Consider the following 16,455-nt stretch of genomic DNA (forward strand, 5'->3'; position numbering starts at 1 on the left):
GCGTATTATGTGGCATACTTTTGCGAAATATGGCATCAGCCACATAGTGGAAGGCAACAAATGCCCAAGCTCTTCACGTGCTCCTAGTTAAATGAGAGGAAACAGAAAGAGAGAGAGAGAGAGAGAGAGAGAGATAGAGAGAGAGAGAGAGAGAGTGAAAAAATATCACTAGCCAGCCAACCCTATCATATGAGCGAATGATATTGGTGCCTCTTGATGACACGGCAATCTTATGCAGCCAGCTGCTCCAATATGTTCTCTTCTTTTGCAGATAAAAAAAGACCCGAAAGTGAAAAATGTGCTGCACTATAACAATCTCTGCCTTGATCTCCATCTTATGGAAATTGATTTGATCGACTACCGAGGCAGCACATCTGAGATTAAATTGGCTAGGTTCTTTGTTCTAGAGGCAAGTGTGCTCAAGGTAATGAGGTTTGGCGTTCTCTGGCGCAACAATGAATGGAGTGCTGATCACCGCAAGCGTCTAAGCCTAAATGACAAAATCTTTGCAGAAGTTGAATTTGTTTTTGAAACATCAAGTGGCCAGAGACTCGAAAACTTATTTGACCATTAGTAACTTGTCAGGCTGGTGGATTTTAGTTTGTATGATAATGCTGCATCCACCTAAAGTAACGAAAGTTCTTACGTAAACTTCCTAGTAATTCCCTCTTCCTAGGTGCAGCATTACTCCTAACATTTGTAATATTAGTTTGAAACTTGTAATATTGCCGTGTCCTATTCCTGCATTTTCAAAATCTTGCGAATCAAACAGGTCCTGAGTTGGTGATGATGTTGTGCCTCCCATCTTTCACCAATAGCCGTCGGATCTAGATCTGACGCATACAAACCAAGCTTCTCCATTTTTGCAAAAAGATGCCCGTACTTGTTCCCTAATTACAAACAACTCCTTGTCTCTCACAATCAGCCTTATCTCCTCCCCACCACATCTACAAGGCGGTGGAAAAATCTGGCGCGATGGCCGCTGCCGGAGCCGTCCACCCCCAATCTTGGTGTTCCGTGCAATCCACGGGCATCTACGCATGGGAAATTATGTCGAACAGGGCTAGTTGTAAGCAGGCTAGCTCTACAGCCATGATGATAGTGACTGCCGATGGTGAGGCTGACTATGGTATGCCGAACACGGCGCCTATACTCAGGTGTCATCTCCGGCGCAGGGTCTTGTCACTTCACTGTGAGGAGCAGCACGTAATAATTTGACCAACGGGTAGTACAGTGCTAGTACTAGTAGCACCACCGTATGGATTTAGGAGTACTACCACGTCCATCTAGATTTTAGTATTTGACTAGCAATATCTAGTAGTAATGCATGTCACAAAAAATGTACTACTCCCTTTGTAAATAAATACATGGTGTTTTATTCCTATCGGCGAGAGAACTTAATGTTTTTTGCTAACTACTAATAGGATTACATGCAATGAACTAAACACTACGAGCCTGTTTGGTTTGTGACTAACTTTGCCAAAGATTGCCACACCTAAAGTTAGGCAAGTTTGACCAACTTAGGTGAGTGTTTGGTTCAAGCCACATCTTAGGCAAGCCCCACTTGGGCCCCACATGGCATACACATAAAAAATGTGGCAAGATTCCCTTAGGCTTGCCAACTTGTGGCTCTCATTTTGATGAACTAACCTTAGGCAAGCTTGGCAAAAATGTGTGGCAAAGTATGGCAATGCTAGGCTTAGAACCAAATAGCCCCTGCATGTCATGTTTGGTAGTCTCAAATCATTGAAAGCATGCACGGCCCACATCTCTCATTGGTTGATATGTCACGAAATAAGAAACAAGGAGGGAGTTAATGCACCATGCCTAAGGCTAGCCATAGTGGGGGTAACATAAGTAGTATCATGCACTTGGGACTCACAAACATGCTTATGTGGCAGGAAATTAAAGAAGAGAGAGATGGTTATAGTAACATAGGTAGATACCGTAACATAATAAATGTGATGCTACTATGTGTCATGCATGGAAATAAATGAGACCACTTATGATATTAATCTATGACACCATGCACTATAAAGACAGTAACATAGACTAGTAACATACGCATGTTACTAGTCTAAGTTACTCTCCACTATGACCAGGCTAAGTGTTTTGGGATTATTTGGTTTTCGTAATGTGACTTACACAACATTTTTGTTTACATGCATTAACATTTTATTAGTTAAATCAAAGGTCAGAACTTGGCGCAAAATGCAAAGGGGACCAATAAACCAATAAACATCAAACTGTTCCGCAACTCCGCCGGTGAGTCCGGTCCGAGGTTGCAGAGCGAGAGCTAGTGTCGTAGGCGAAGTAGTCAAAGTAGTCGAACACGCGAAAGTAAATGACACAGAGAGATATGGAGGAGACCAGCTTTATTAATCAATGATCAAGCGTTACAATGATGGGCTCCTCGTTGCTTTATATAGGGACTAGGGGATCAAGGGATAAGTACCCACTTAACGTAAAGAGGGGAACGGGAGGGGCTAGCCCATGCGTTTTGCACGCGGCCGCCGCCACCCTCCTGGGTGACCCGGTTTCCCAACACAAACTTCTCTCGTTTGGCCCCAACTAGAGGTCCGGTGAGATGACTATACTGCACCAGCACGGAGGGGGACGCAGCTTCATTGACTTACGGCATCTGCCTTTGGGTGAATGACACGTGGGCCCAGGGGGTGGCTGGCCCACCTATCATACAACCAAAGGCAGGTGCAGTAGAGGGCCGAGGAGTAGTACGAAATCCTACGCACCTATGCACGCTAACCAAGGGCAAGAGTGATCACTCGAATTGCAAGATCAGTTGACCCATGGCGGCGATGAGCGCGAGCATCAGCCGGCTGTGCCAGATGGTCCACGATGCCGGCCTGCGGCCCAACAACGAGGCACGTCTCCAGGTAGTATTGCTTGAGGCCGCCAGGGTGAGGGGCCACTTGGACGACAGCTTCGTCTCCTTGTTCGATGAGGTCCTCGTCGGTTTCCTCGACAAGTTCACCGTCGTCAAGAAGCTCGCGGACAACTTTGACGTAAGCCTCCAGCCGACGCGCCCAGGCTCTGTGATGCCCGCCACCCTCAACGGCCACTATGGTGACAACCTCTTCGACGCACTGGTGGCCCTGCGACTACCCTCCGTCGCGCTGGAGAATGTCCACCTCGAGGTCGCGCTCGCTGCGCAGTGCCTGGCGCAGCAAGACACCATCGACATAATCACCCACGTCTACACGCAAATTGTCCACAAGGACTACTACATGCAAGAGGAGGACGATAGGACGCTGGCCTTTTTGGACCGCAGGGCAACCTTGGACGACACTATTCAGAAGCACATTGAGCTCGCCGCCAATGCTGCTGCTCCTCACACGTCGGTTGGTGACCCGGCGCACTAGGACGTGAGGATATCGTTGATGGATCCGTATGTACTTTTATCTTTCCGTCAAATCCATGTAGTAGTATATGATACTAAAGTAATTATCTTACCTTTCGCATCAACTTCATAATTTTCGTACGTACTCCATGCATGAACGGCGCCAGAACCAAACTTCTCATTACTCTAGGCAAAATCGTTATTTTCTATCTATCGATCGCGCCATGGAGCAGAACCAAATTTTACAAGTTACGAGTTCAAAAGGAAAAGCCTGCCGTGTTCGCGTCGCACCCCCACACGGTTGATCCGGCACGCTGCTCAAGCGGGAATGCGTGCGGTGTTGCATTTTCACTTACAAGTGGGACCATAGTTGAGCAAACCGACTATCGGCAAAACCCCACACAGCCCACCGCGCGATGGCTGAGAAAACATGAGGGAGAAGAGATGGCTGTAGCACGGACTCCAAGAAAATTGGTGTCGGATGGGACTCGTGTTGGTGGCGTGTGCCGTACTGCTAGACATGAATGCTAGTTATGGCCCATGCCAGCCCACTATATCGAGCCTATATCGAGGTACGTAGAACAAATTTCCTGCAGTCCGTGCTCAGCCCTCCTCTGTCTCTCTTCTCAGCCAGCCAGCGGACACGCGGAGCCCATCGTATGTTTGCTCACATGCGGTCCCGCATGTTAGTGAAAACGCAAGCGGACCCACTGAACCTGGACATCTTTCACCTTGACGTGCTGGTGATGAAAAACAAATCCAAGAAAGATCTTCGGTGGCCGCTTTTGGAGTTACTCAAGAGTAGTAAGATTCTATTTACAGTTTAACCCAAGATGCACATCTCGTGGCTTCAACTACCACTCTATTTTCTTTCATGACACGACCTGGATGCTGGATGTCCCACGTGTCGGCAAAAGGAGGAAGAACCCGACCAAATCTTTGGTTGTGCTCTTGGATTAGACTAGTTGTGCTAACTTAAAATTTTTATTGTGTACTCCCTCCGTTCCAAAATACTTGACTTCCATTTGTCCAAAAATGGATGTACCTATATACTAAAACATGTCTAGATACATATATATTTTGACAAATAGAAGGCATTATTGTGCAACGGAGGGAGTAGAATGTATGCAAGTTTTTGTATTCGGAAGAAGAGTACATCCATATATTGATAGAGCCCAATTTAGTACATGTTCTATCACTTTTAGCTAGCACAGAGGCTATAGATGAGATTAGTGCACTTGTTGATACTCCTACTTGGTATGCGTGTTGCTGCTTAGACGCAGAGAAAAACGGACCGAAGGGAGTACTAGAATAGAGGCTAGACATGAGACTAGATGCGAGGAAGCAACGTCTACTTCTTTACACTCAAAGAAGAAAGAAACGCGCAAGATCGAGCCTCCGCAGATCGACAATGAATGCATCGAGAAGGCACTAATCCAACTTACAGGAGTAGTAAAATGTATTCTTGTGGTTCTTGTTTTCTTTGGTCTTGCTTTTCTAGTCAAAATTATCGTTGGAGTTCGTCCAAAACGGAGGTCCGTTTGGGGTCGTGCATTGCAGTTGGCCTTACAAGTGGGACTGCAGTTAAGGAAACCGACTATCGGCAAACCCCCACCGCGCCTGCCGCATGATGGCTGAGTTAGAGAAACGATGAGGTTTGAAGAGATTGCTCTAGCACGGACTCCAAGAAATATGGTGTTAGATGGAAGTCGTGCTGGTGGCGTGTGCCGTACTCCTGGACGTGAATGCTTGTTCTGGCCCATGCCACCCTACTACTCCTACTACTTACTATACAGTACTACTAGTATCGAGGATTCGAGGTGTTGGTTACGTAGTACAATATGGCTACAGTAAAAACACGCGCACAACGCACGAAGCATGTGAAGCTAGTACAAATAGTGTACTACTATTGTTGATTGGCCTCATCCCATAACCTATTGCAATGCATGTGCAGTTATGTATTCGGAAAATATTTTTTTGCCTCGTCGCACCACTCACTCACAGAAGCGACTCGAAAGCCATTCATAAATTTAGTAAGTTTATCACAGGCATATCATTTTATTACATACAACAGGTCATCAACCCACATCGATAACGAGGATACATTATAAATACTAAAGTTTTCACCACACAACAAATAACAAGCAATGAAATGAACTTCAACTCAACCATTCCTCGGCGTTGGAAACGCTTGCTTTGAACCACAAGTGATTCTCTGGGACGGGCCATCCATTGTCGATCTGGAGACCAACGCAGGACTGATCATCCATGCTGAAGCGGCCAACTATATCAGTACCAGGGTAGGGAACCACCCAAATGTCCGAGGTATAGACACAGTTGCTTCTCATAAATGGTAGTAACGTTGTGTCAACAGCAGTTGGATCGCCTTTCACCATCATTGGATAGTTTTGTCCAAGGAAGAGCGAGTTTTCTCCAAGACTATCAATTCTGTACCAGGGATAAGGAGTTGGCTCTAGCACACTAGTATCCATCCCGAATACCATGCAACGGGTGTTGGAATAGGTCCGGAGAGTGCGACCATGGGAGACTACACCTTCTTCCTTAGCAGTAACATCATCAGTGGGCTGTATACACACAAGAAGAGGTGATCCATCGGAATTAGTTGCCAGGCGCCACAAAGTATATGGGCACTGCTCTTCCTCATGCTCGTGATCATCACCATCATCATCCCCCCCTTGGTTATAAAATTTTTCAAGTATGGGTGGTGGAATGTTCACAGGACCGTGGAAACACAAGAAGAAGGTTAATTAGTAAAGGGAAACTTGCTAACCCGCATGCATGTGGATGAAACAATTATAATTACGGTGGAAGACAAACGTACCGAAACTACGAGGATTCCATGCAAAAACAGTGCCACGAGTGGTGGCAGCAAACACAAGGCCGTCGTATTCAATTGCATCATAGTACTCATCTGTGTACAGAAACTGATTTTTGAGCAATATCCATGGAGTCAAACTACCAAGGATGGCAACAAGCTTGTCGAAGATAGCAACAACTTCATAGTTGTTGTAATTCCAAGAGTGGTCGGGAACTTGACAAATTGCTATCTTCCATAGAAGACAGTCACCATGATCGTATTTGAACGTGCGTACAATACCGGTGTGCTCAACCTCTGGGCAGTCTGCTTGGATTTTTGGAAGTGGAACCCGGTCACGAGTGTACACATTCACAAGTTCCCACTCGCAGTTGGACCCAATGTAAACAACCCAATCTCCATTTGCGCCTGCCCAAGCCTTGCCCTCAAGCGATGGCATCTTAACATCATACTTATCATTATCAAGCGGCATCAACTTGCACAGGGCGAGGCCTCCATCGTGCCGGCGCCAGTCATCAGGGTCATGGTGAAGAAGATAGGGGAGATCAAACTGCTCCTTGACTCTTGGGTTCCTTGTAATGATGTTATTAGTTGAGTCGAGAATGGGCTTGAACGAACCTACCATGCTAGCCGAGGTGATGATGTCACACCGATCAATGAGTTCCTGCACCACGTCATCTTTCAGATCGGGGCAAGAATAACGGGGTCGTTTCTGGCCTGTTCCCTCCATGGAGAAGATGATCGAACAATGGCAGAAGAAATGGTGAAGGGCTAAAGGAAAATGGAGGAGGGAGAGGAAGAGCGTGCGACAGCAGTTCCAAATCGAGAGGGAAAGGCGAAGAGTCGGTGGATAGTTGCCAATTTGCCACGGTTCACGAAGAGGCGCCCCGGCCTACACGTCCGTTCAGAAATACTCCTACTACTCGTCATCGTCTCACTGATATGTTGAAACGGGACCACATGTCAATGAAACATGGTGTGTAATTTCTCGTGCAAAATGCGATCTAGCCACGTTGGCCCGAGGTGCCGCATTAGTTATCAACCTTTATTTTTTTAATGGCATGCCTTTCAGTTTTGAAGCACGACTAACTGGTATTGTACGCAGAGAAAATATAAACTACTCTACCACTACTCCACGTCCAGTACTAGTAGTATTAAAAAGATATATAGGCTGGAGCTTCAGCGCTTTCTTGCCAAGGGCTGCCCACTTGCTTCTCACACTACCACCCTCTCTCCAGATCTAAAAAAACGGCCCCTCTCTCCTTCCTCACCGGTGGTGATAGATCCGCCGGGGAAGAAAAGGGCGTGCAGCATTGACGCACTCGTCGTCGGTGAGCGAGGTCACGCACCGACGATAAGGCCGTCGTCTCAGACCTAGCGCCCGCACGGGATGGCCTCCATCCCCAAGCTCGCTGCCGTAGTGTGTGTGGAGGACGACGACCACGAGCGAAGCCACTTCCCGCCGACCCTCAGGTATGCTACCTCTTTTCGAACCATACCCTTGTTCTATTGCCCCATCTGCCACATCGTTGCATGTGGATCTTTTTTCCACCCCACCATCTTCCCAATTTGCTATCCTCTGCTCTGCTGTCCACGCAGACCAAAACCATAATTTGCACTATTAAAGGAAACCCTACTTCATGCAGACTAATCCATGTCTGGGTTGAATAAGGAAAGGAAGGGAGACTGTACTGTCCAACAAAGTAGGCATCGAACCCGCATCTAGGTTGAAAATGGGAAAAATCAGTAGCTAAGGAACCTCCGTTTCAAAAAAAAAGTAGCTAAGGACCGAGTCTCGTGTCTCTTGGTTGAAGAAGGGTAGAAAGGCATGACAACGCAATAGAGAATGACCAGGTCGATCGGTTTGTTGTCCTCACATAGGAAAAAGGTGGCTAAAGAGAACAAAAATGGGATATAATCCACATATGCTGTCTGGATATTTGTTGCTCTGGGCAACCATACCTCCCTCACCACTTTGCGTCCATGGAGGTACATCGTACTGGTGCGCCCACTGTCCAAATGGGCCTCCCATGCTCTTATTGCCTTTTTTTGCTGTTAGTATAACGCCAGCAGTCAAGTCAAGCAATGCTATTACTAAAGTGAAGACACATTTAACTAATGCCGCTCTCAGTCTAATGCCACCGATAAATTGAAGCAATGCCATTTAATGTCACTGGATTATTTCAGGGTTAGCTGTTGACTGTGGATGTATTGTTACCTTTACATTTTGTCTAATGCCACTAGTATACCAATGCTGAAACTTGTTACCTTTACATTTTGTATTGTTAATTCTTATAGAAACCTTCCAGTGCTAGAGTTTATTGAAATCTGTTCAGTAAAACCATTGTACTGTACCCTGTAATAAACTAACTACTCTACTGTTGCACTAGCCACTGGATTAGTGTATATTTGTAGTATTCGAATGGTGTAGAGTTCATTCAAATTATCCCAGTAAAGCTAGTCACACCTTTGTTAAAATTAATGTTCATTATGTTATCGGCGGAGGTCTGTATGTTTGTCTCTAATGCCTGTCGACTACATACCTGACATCATGATGTAATGTTAAGTCATTTCCTTTTGTACAGTGCCACTGAATTGTCAAGGCGGTGATGGCATTTTATGTTAGTAGAACTGCATAAAATTTGCTTAAAAGAAGAGGAAAGGTCAGAAATGGCTCAGTTTTTCAGAAAAAACTATGTATGCCTTCCCGACATCAGCCGCTGTTGCTTTATTTACTCCTTCAAACAGGTTGTTAGAAACAGTCTTGCTACCTTTTCCCATTAAGAAATTGGAATGCTTATAGTTGTGAGTCTATGCTTCAACTAGTGCCACTTTTATAGTAATCACACTTTCAATATCTATGCAAACAGGGATGCTCGATTTTAGTGGAGCTGCACAAAAAGTCCAACTGGTTCAACATTAGGAGCATGTTTTTTTCCAAACCTTTATATCCAATTGGTGGCACTATGAGCTGTTCATTACGAAGGTACATGGTTTGCTACTATCTTGCTACTCTTTTTGTACTGTCATTAGATAGTAATACTAGTGGTTTGCTAGTTGCTTGATATGTTTACTAGCTGCTTGATATTTGTGCAGACAGAGATGTCTGCCCGTTGCTATTTGGCAAACAAACATAGTGTCCGCAATTTTGGTTGAACTGAACAAGAGAATAGTATAGTCACTGCATGCAGTGCCATTTGAAAATAGACACAAAGATTGGATAGTCACTTCATGGACTGCAGATAAGTAGTACTGTACTATTTACTGGCCAACAATTGGTGCTTCATTGCTTTGGTCTGATTATACAATGGGCATCATTTTGCCTAAGTTAAAGTTTGTATTTCGAAAATAGTCTTGCGGTGTGATCGAGAGAAGACCAAATCATATTGCAGTGGATGTTCCTCCATCATGTGTGGTTCATTCTCATGGTTCCAGCTATTGGTGAAACCACTTACGTTTGCAAGAGGAATTTTAGACTTCACAAACAAATTTGTCTTTCAGTCTATACTGAATGTTGGCCAATAGAAGCACCCATGTTAGTAGGAAGAACAGATGTTTTTTCTAGATCTTTGCTTTTGGAGCTACATATTTATATATGATCGGTGAATCATTGAGATGCATTAACATGTTGATCTTATGTATGGGAATCGTACTAGTTAGTTTTAGTTGCGATGCAAGATCCAAAGTGGCTGATCTTTGCTTTTGGAGCTACATATTTGTATATGATCTGTGAATCATTGAGATGCATTAACAGTTACTTATTTCTATTCACTCAGTGTTTACAAGTTACTGATCGATCACTAGCTAGCCTACAAATGCGCTCCTGGCAGTTTTATTTGCAACGCCAGATTCAAAGTGGCATTTTTGTGAATAAAAATGCCTACCTCTGAAGATACTGACAAGCTACACTATCGATCCTACACGGATAAAAATTCCCACCTCTGAAGAAACTGACAAGCTACACTATCGATCCTACACGGATAAATAGCGGATCACGCACGTACTACCTCCTTTCCAGTTTGCAGGGCTCAATTCAAGAAACGACCTACTCGATCCTACACGAATAAATAGCGGATCACACACGTACTACCTCCTTTCCGGTTTGTAGGGCTCAATTCAAGAAACGACCTACTCGATCCTATACGAATAAATAGCGGATCACACACGTACTAGTACCTCCTTTCCGGTTTGCAGGGCTTAATTCAAACCTCTCACCAACCAAGGTACTCCCTCCGTCCGGGTTTATTAGTCCCGTGAGCAAAGCAGCAAGACCAAGGCATGACAATAATTAACGGCATGCAGAAGTTTAAGCTGAATTAATTCCAGCAATTTAAGTGGCTGCATGCGTGCCCTCGGCTACGACTCGTTGCATGCTGCTTCGTGTACTGCCTGCGAGCGATTCTGAGTGCCTGCATGCAGCCGGCCGTAATTAAGGCAGCTAACTAATGCGAAAAAGATACGCTTTAATTGTTGCGGGCTTTTTAAATCTGTGGAATCATTATTGACAAGGAGGGAGATGATTCGAGTGCACTTGTTTGACCGCCATGCTGGCGTGCGACCCAGACGGGACGAGACGACACATTCATTATTTCAGTTTCCCTAGTTTTCCACAGCAAGCTGGCGCGCTAAGCCATTATGCATTGAATTCCGATGACAGTCGCGCTACCTTCCCCCTATAAGTATTGTCTCTCGGCCTTCTTCGGTGCCACCGTGACCCAACAGGCCATATCCTCATAAGCCCCCACCGGCCCGACGTCACTCGCCACGCCCGCCATGCCCCCGCCCGTCCGCGGTAGGCGACGCCGGAGGCGGTCACCGCCGGAACTACTGTTCGGTTGTTCACCGGAAGGCAGACGGAGGGAGAAGGCATTCTATCTGTCTTTAGATGGCAATGCATAGATCGAGGAGTCGCTGGAGCGCGACCGCATGGCGGAGGAGCAGGAGTTGTTGGAGCGCGACCGCCTGGCGGAGGAGCAGCGTATCGCCGATTTGTGCCGCCAGCGGGACATGGAGCAGCAGCACACCGATGCTCTGAGTCGCGAGCAGAGCACCTGCAACTGGGCCGACTACGTGGAGGCCAGCGCCCGGCAAATAGCCCTGGAGGCTGTCGGGCACGCACACGTTCGTGACGCCGATTTTTACTACCAGCTCGTCAAGTGGGTTTCCCGCTTGGAAGCCGAAGCTTCGGTGGACCACGCCGGCATGGAAAGGGCCAACGTGCGCGAGCAATGCGCCCTATCGCACCTCTGGCAAGTCCGAGGCGAGGCGCAGGATGCCGGTGCCGGCGTTTAGCGTGTACCACAGATGGCGGACGGCATCGTCTAGTTAGCTAAGAGTAAGTTAGTACTTGTCTAGTGGGAGTAGATAGTTAACTTGGCTATGATGGTTGTTGTAATTGCATCTAGTGCCCCTTAGTGATTTTGGTGTATTGAAGACTTATAGGTTAAGGGACTAATGTGTTTATGAGTGTACACAGGTCTATAAGTCTATGAGGAGTTTGATTATTACAGAGAATGTCGACCCCTAAAAATGTATATCTTCGACTGAAGATTTTGGTATTCCTGAAGACTTTCATGAAGACTTGGAAAGTGAAGAAATTGGTGTGTCCATGAAGACTTGATATTCATGCGAGGAATATGAAGCTTGAAGACTTCATTTTCATAGTTTTGTTTTTCTCTTTCTTGAGTCATAGGAAACACCGTACTGTTAAAGGGGGTCGAGGAAATACTAAGGAAAAATTTCCATGTGACGCTCAACTCAAAATCGTACACCTACCAAAACCTTCGAGTGAAGCCTTTGGAAATCTCATACAGTTCAGTCAATTTCTTCAGTGACAAAGACGAAGTTCTTCTGGTCGTTTAGGAGTTTGTTTTGACTGAGGAGTTAGGAATTCGCCAGTGCGGATTGCCTACATAGTGAGGAACATGATAGCCCTGAGGAATTTGAGAGTCAAATTTCCGACCGTTGGTGTGCTGCGCGCCAGCTGTCCCAAAATATCTTATCCACCTAACGGTCATATCAGACAAGGGCATTTATGTCTTATCATGTCGGGCTGCTCCCTAGGCTATAAATAGCCGCCCCCTACAACCACTAGCTGGTTGGCTACTCCGAGAGAACTTGACACTTGTCATTTGAGAGCAACCCATCCTCCGAGGACTTTGAGCGAAAATCATCGATTGAGGAAAAACCCAAACCCAAACACCTACAAACCCAAAGTGATTGAGCATCACTGAAGAGATTGATCCTGCGTGGATCCGACGCTTGTTACCTTTGAAGACTGTGCTTCTTCCAGATGGTTAGGCGTCATGGCCTAGAGCATCCAAGAGGAATTGTGGATCGCCGAGTGACCGAGTCTGTGAAGGTTTGGAAGTCGCCTGAAGACTTACCACGAGTGATTGGACGAGGTCTGAGTGACCTTAGTTCAAGGAGAATACGGTGAGGACTTGGTGTCTTGAGCTGCGTGCTCAGCGACTGGGTGTCCGGGACTGTGTGTCCTCGAGTTTAAATAATCGGCCGCTCCAACCAGACGTACAACTGAGACAGCAGTTGGAACTGGTCTACCAAATCATTGTCTTCACCAACCTTACTGGTTCTATTTCCTCAACTCTTTCATTTCCTCATTACTGTGTTGTGTGATTGTTCATATATGTGTTTGAAGACTTTGACTGAAGACTTTCTCAATTTCCTCAGTTCAATTTCTTCAGTCTGTTTGTCTTCATCTTGTGTTATCCTGTGTTTACGCTTTCTGTACTCTGAGCTTGTCTTCATTTCATCATGATGACTATGCCTATATCCTGTTATGTTTACTTCCGAGTACTTATTCCGCTGGAAGTAGTTCTTCGCTAAGGAATTTCCTCACCGGCAAATTCTTCAGTGAAGAATTCATAAATATCGCCTATTCACCCCCCCTCTAGTCAATATAACGCACTTTCAGTTGTCAACGTGGAAGTTCAGTACTCTATATGTGGATCAGACCTGTTAATTTGCTCTGAATGTTGAAATTTCCGTTTAAACATATGGAATGGGCTGTTGTTTTTTTAAATGGGTTGTATTTGTCCTCCACGGGTTTAGAGGCTGACTTGTGGGCCTAGCAAGTTGACGCGTACACAATCAGGAGATGATTGTACGTGGAGAGGATGACAGCAGGGACCCGCCAAGGTCATGGCAGTACGCAAGCAAGTGCCTCCTTATTTCAAGCCAATAAAAAAATGGCTCCTCCTAGTGGATTTCTGACATCTGGGTCCCATGCCATTGTCAACGTAGTCAATAAACGAGAGAATTGCACAACGAGCAGTTGACACCAGGGACCCAGCAGCTTGCCATTTTTTTTGGGTTAATTTGATAAATGCCTCTGAGAAATGCCACTGCAATTTCCAAACTTTGAAAAATGCCATTTCATGCCATTTCTAGTGGCATTTTTTGAAGTCTGGAGTGGCGTTTTTCAAAGTTTGCAAACTGCAGTGGCGTTTTTCAAAGTTTGCAAAAATTGCAGTGGCATTTTTCAAAGTTTGGAAATTGTAGTGGCATTTTTATGAATCGCCATAATTGGAGTGGCATTTATCTAATTTGTTTTTGAGACGGAAGCAGGGTGTCAACTGGGCTGTGCGGGACACTCTGGCCTGTCTAGACAACCTTTTCTTTTATGTTTACCACATACCAGCCCAGTAGTTTTTTTTTCTTTCTAAAAATGGCTAGCCCAGTTTTTTTGTGATTTGTTAACTAAGTCGCTTTATCAGGCCTGTTGGGCTGCAAATCTTTCAAGACGAGGAGAGCTTCATTCGGCTGGCCGAGAAAATGGCCTATCAGTAATGAGAAATGGGCTGTACATTTTTAAAACACATCAAACCGACAATTAGTTTCAAATATCTTTTTTTCATTTCGAGATTTTAAATTGCATTGATTTTTATGCATGGACGGTTTATTGGATTTTATATTGATATACATTTATTTTTAAAATCAGTCTGAATGTGACTCGAAATTTCGGGATTAAAAATAGTTCAGACCGCATCGACATATGCAAAATTTCGTATAATTTCTTAACCGTGGCCACAATATGGGCTGTAATGCTAACAAAAAGAATATGGGCTCCAAAAAAACCCGTAAGAATTAGCAAATGGGCTGTAAACTATTTGAAATAATGGCAGATGGGTTGTATGCTGTTTTCCATAGATCTGAGGCTTTCCATAGATGGCCTGTATACTGTTGGATGTCCAATCAACGGCCGTTGTGCTTCTTCAATCTCTGCTCTTCCTGCTACTTCCGCTCAAACAAGCGCCGGCGGGACTGCCTGCTCCCTCCTCCACGCGGCCGACTGTGCTGCTGCGCAGGCCTCACCGCCCCACCGTACTCCCATCGCGGGCCTAGCCATCCCTCTACTCACCCACAGTCCCACACATGCTGTTATTCTCCGGCGATGGCAGAGGAACCAGTAAACCCTCGTACAGTCGTACTCCCCTCCGTGTGGGAAGCAACTGCCGAGTCTTCCCTGCCTTCGTGTCGTTCCCTTCCTAGGCCTCATCGTCGTCCACCACCCTGGTGCTCTCGGTGTGGCGTGGTCAACGTGGTCAACGACCGACATGCATCTGAAGTGTACTGTACGTGGAGAGACTGACAGCTGGGTCCACGGCCGCACGCAAGGAAATGCCTCCTTATTGCGCGCAAAATAATGATTCCTCCACCTGACATCTGGGACCCACCGAAAGGGCCTCTGTATTTTGCGGAAAAAATGTTACTGCCGCTGATAGCTCGGACCCACCAGCTATATCTTCGCACGCAAGGAAGTGCCTCCTTATTACGCCCCAAAAAAGAATACTCCCCATATGATGTCCACTAAGTTGATGGGGCCTACAAAATTGACGGGGACGAAGGGCTTTGTCAACTTAGTCAATATGCACGATTCTAGCTCGACTGACCGTACGATTTCCATCCAACGACCGTAGTGCTTCTTCAACCCCTAGTCTTCTTGCTCCAGCCGCCCAAAGCAGCGCTGGTCGTGCCGCCTGCTCCTGCCTCCCGTCGCCGGCTGTGCTGCCGCGGAGGCCTCACCGCCTCCATACTACTCCCACCACTGGCCAGGCCATCCCTCCAGTCCACTCACCCACCCCTCCTGTTATTCTGTGGCGACGGGAGCATGGCCAAACCAGTGAACCCTCGTACTCCTCTCTGCGTGGGCATCCACTGCCGCGTCTTCACCGGCTTTGTGTCGTCCCCTTCCTAGGCCTCGCCGTTGTCCACCGCCGTGGTGCTCTTGGCGCAGCGTGATCAATGTGGTCAATGACCGAATTCCATCGGAAGAATACTGTACGTGAAGAGGCTGACAACTGGGTCCACGGCAGCCGCAAGGAAGTGCCTCCTTATTACGCGGAAAATAATTATTCCTCCACCTGACAGCAGGGACCCACCGGACGGGCCACCAATATTTCGCGAAAAAACATTTGCCCCTGACTACTGGGACCCACCTGACGGGCCACGGTACTTCGCGAAAAAACGTTCCCCCTGCTGTCAGCTCGGACCCACCGGAAGTGCCTCCTTATTACGCACAAAAAATGAATACCCCCTGCTAGCTGGGACCCACCTTTGTGGGAGGCTGACTTGTGAGCCTACTAAGTTGACGGAGACGGAGGGCTTTGTCAACTTAGTCAATATAAACGATTCTGGCTCCAGTGACTGTACGATGTCCATCCAACGGCCGTAGTGCTTCTTCAACCTCTGGTCTTCTTGCTCCAACCGCCCAAAGCAGCGCCGATCATGCCGCATGCTCCTGCTTCCCGTGGCCGGATGTGCTGCCGCGGAGGCCTCACCGACCCCTACTATTCCCACTGCTGGTCAGGCCCTACGGCGACGGCAGCCTCACACCGCAGCCGAACCAGTGAACCCTCATACTCCTCTCCACGCGGGCTTCCACTGTCGCGTCTTCCCCAGCTCCTCGTCGTCTCCTTCCTAGGCCACGCCGTCGTCCACCTCCCTGGTGCTCTCGGTGCGGCATGGTCAACGTGGTCAAGGAATGACTTCCATCAGACGTGGACTGTATGTGGAGAGGCTGACAGCTGGGTCCACGGCCGCAGCAAGGAAGTGCGTCCTTATTACGCGGAAAATACTTATTCCTCCACCTGACAGCGGGGACCCACCGGACGGGCCACCGTATTTCGCAAAAAAACGTTTCCCCCTGACTGCTGGGACCCACCAGCTACACCTTCGCACGTAAGGAAGTGCGTCCGGGCAAAAAAAACGATTCGCCCCCCTGACTGCTGGGACCCACCAG

The sequence above is a fragment of the Triticum aestivum genome, chromosome 6B (assembly GCF_018294505.1).
Source record: "Triticum aestivum cultivar Chinese Spring chromosome 6B, IWGSC CS RefSeq v2.1, whole genome shotgun sequence".
Lineage (NCBI taxonomy): Eukaryota > Viridiplantae > Streptophyta > Magnoliopsida > Poales > Poaceae > Triticum > Triticum aestivum.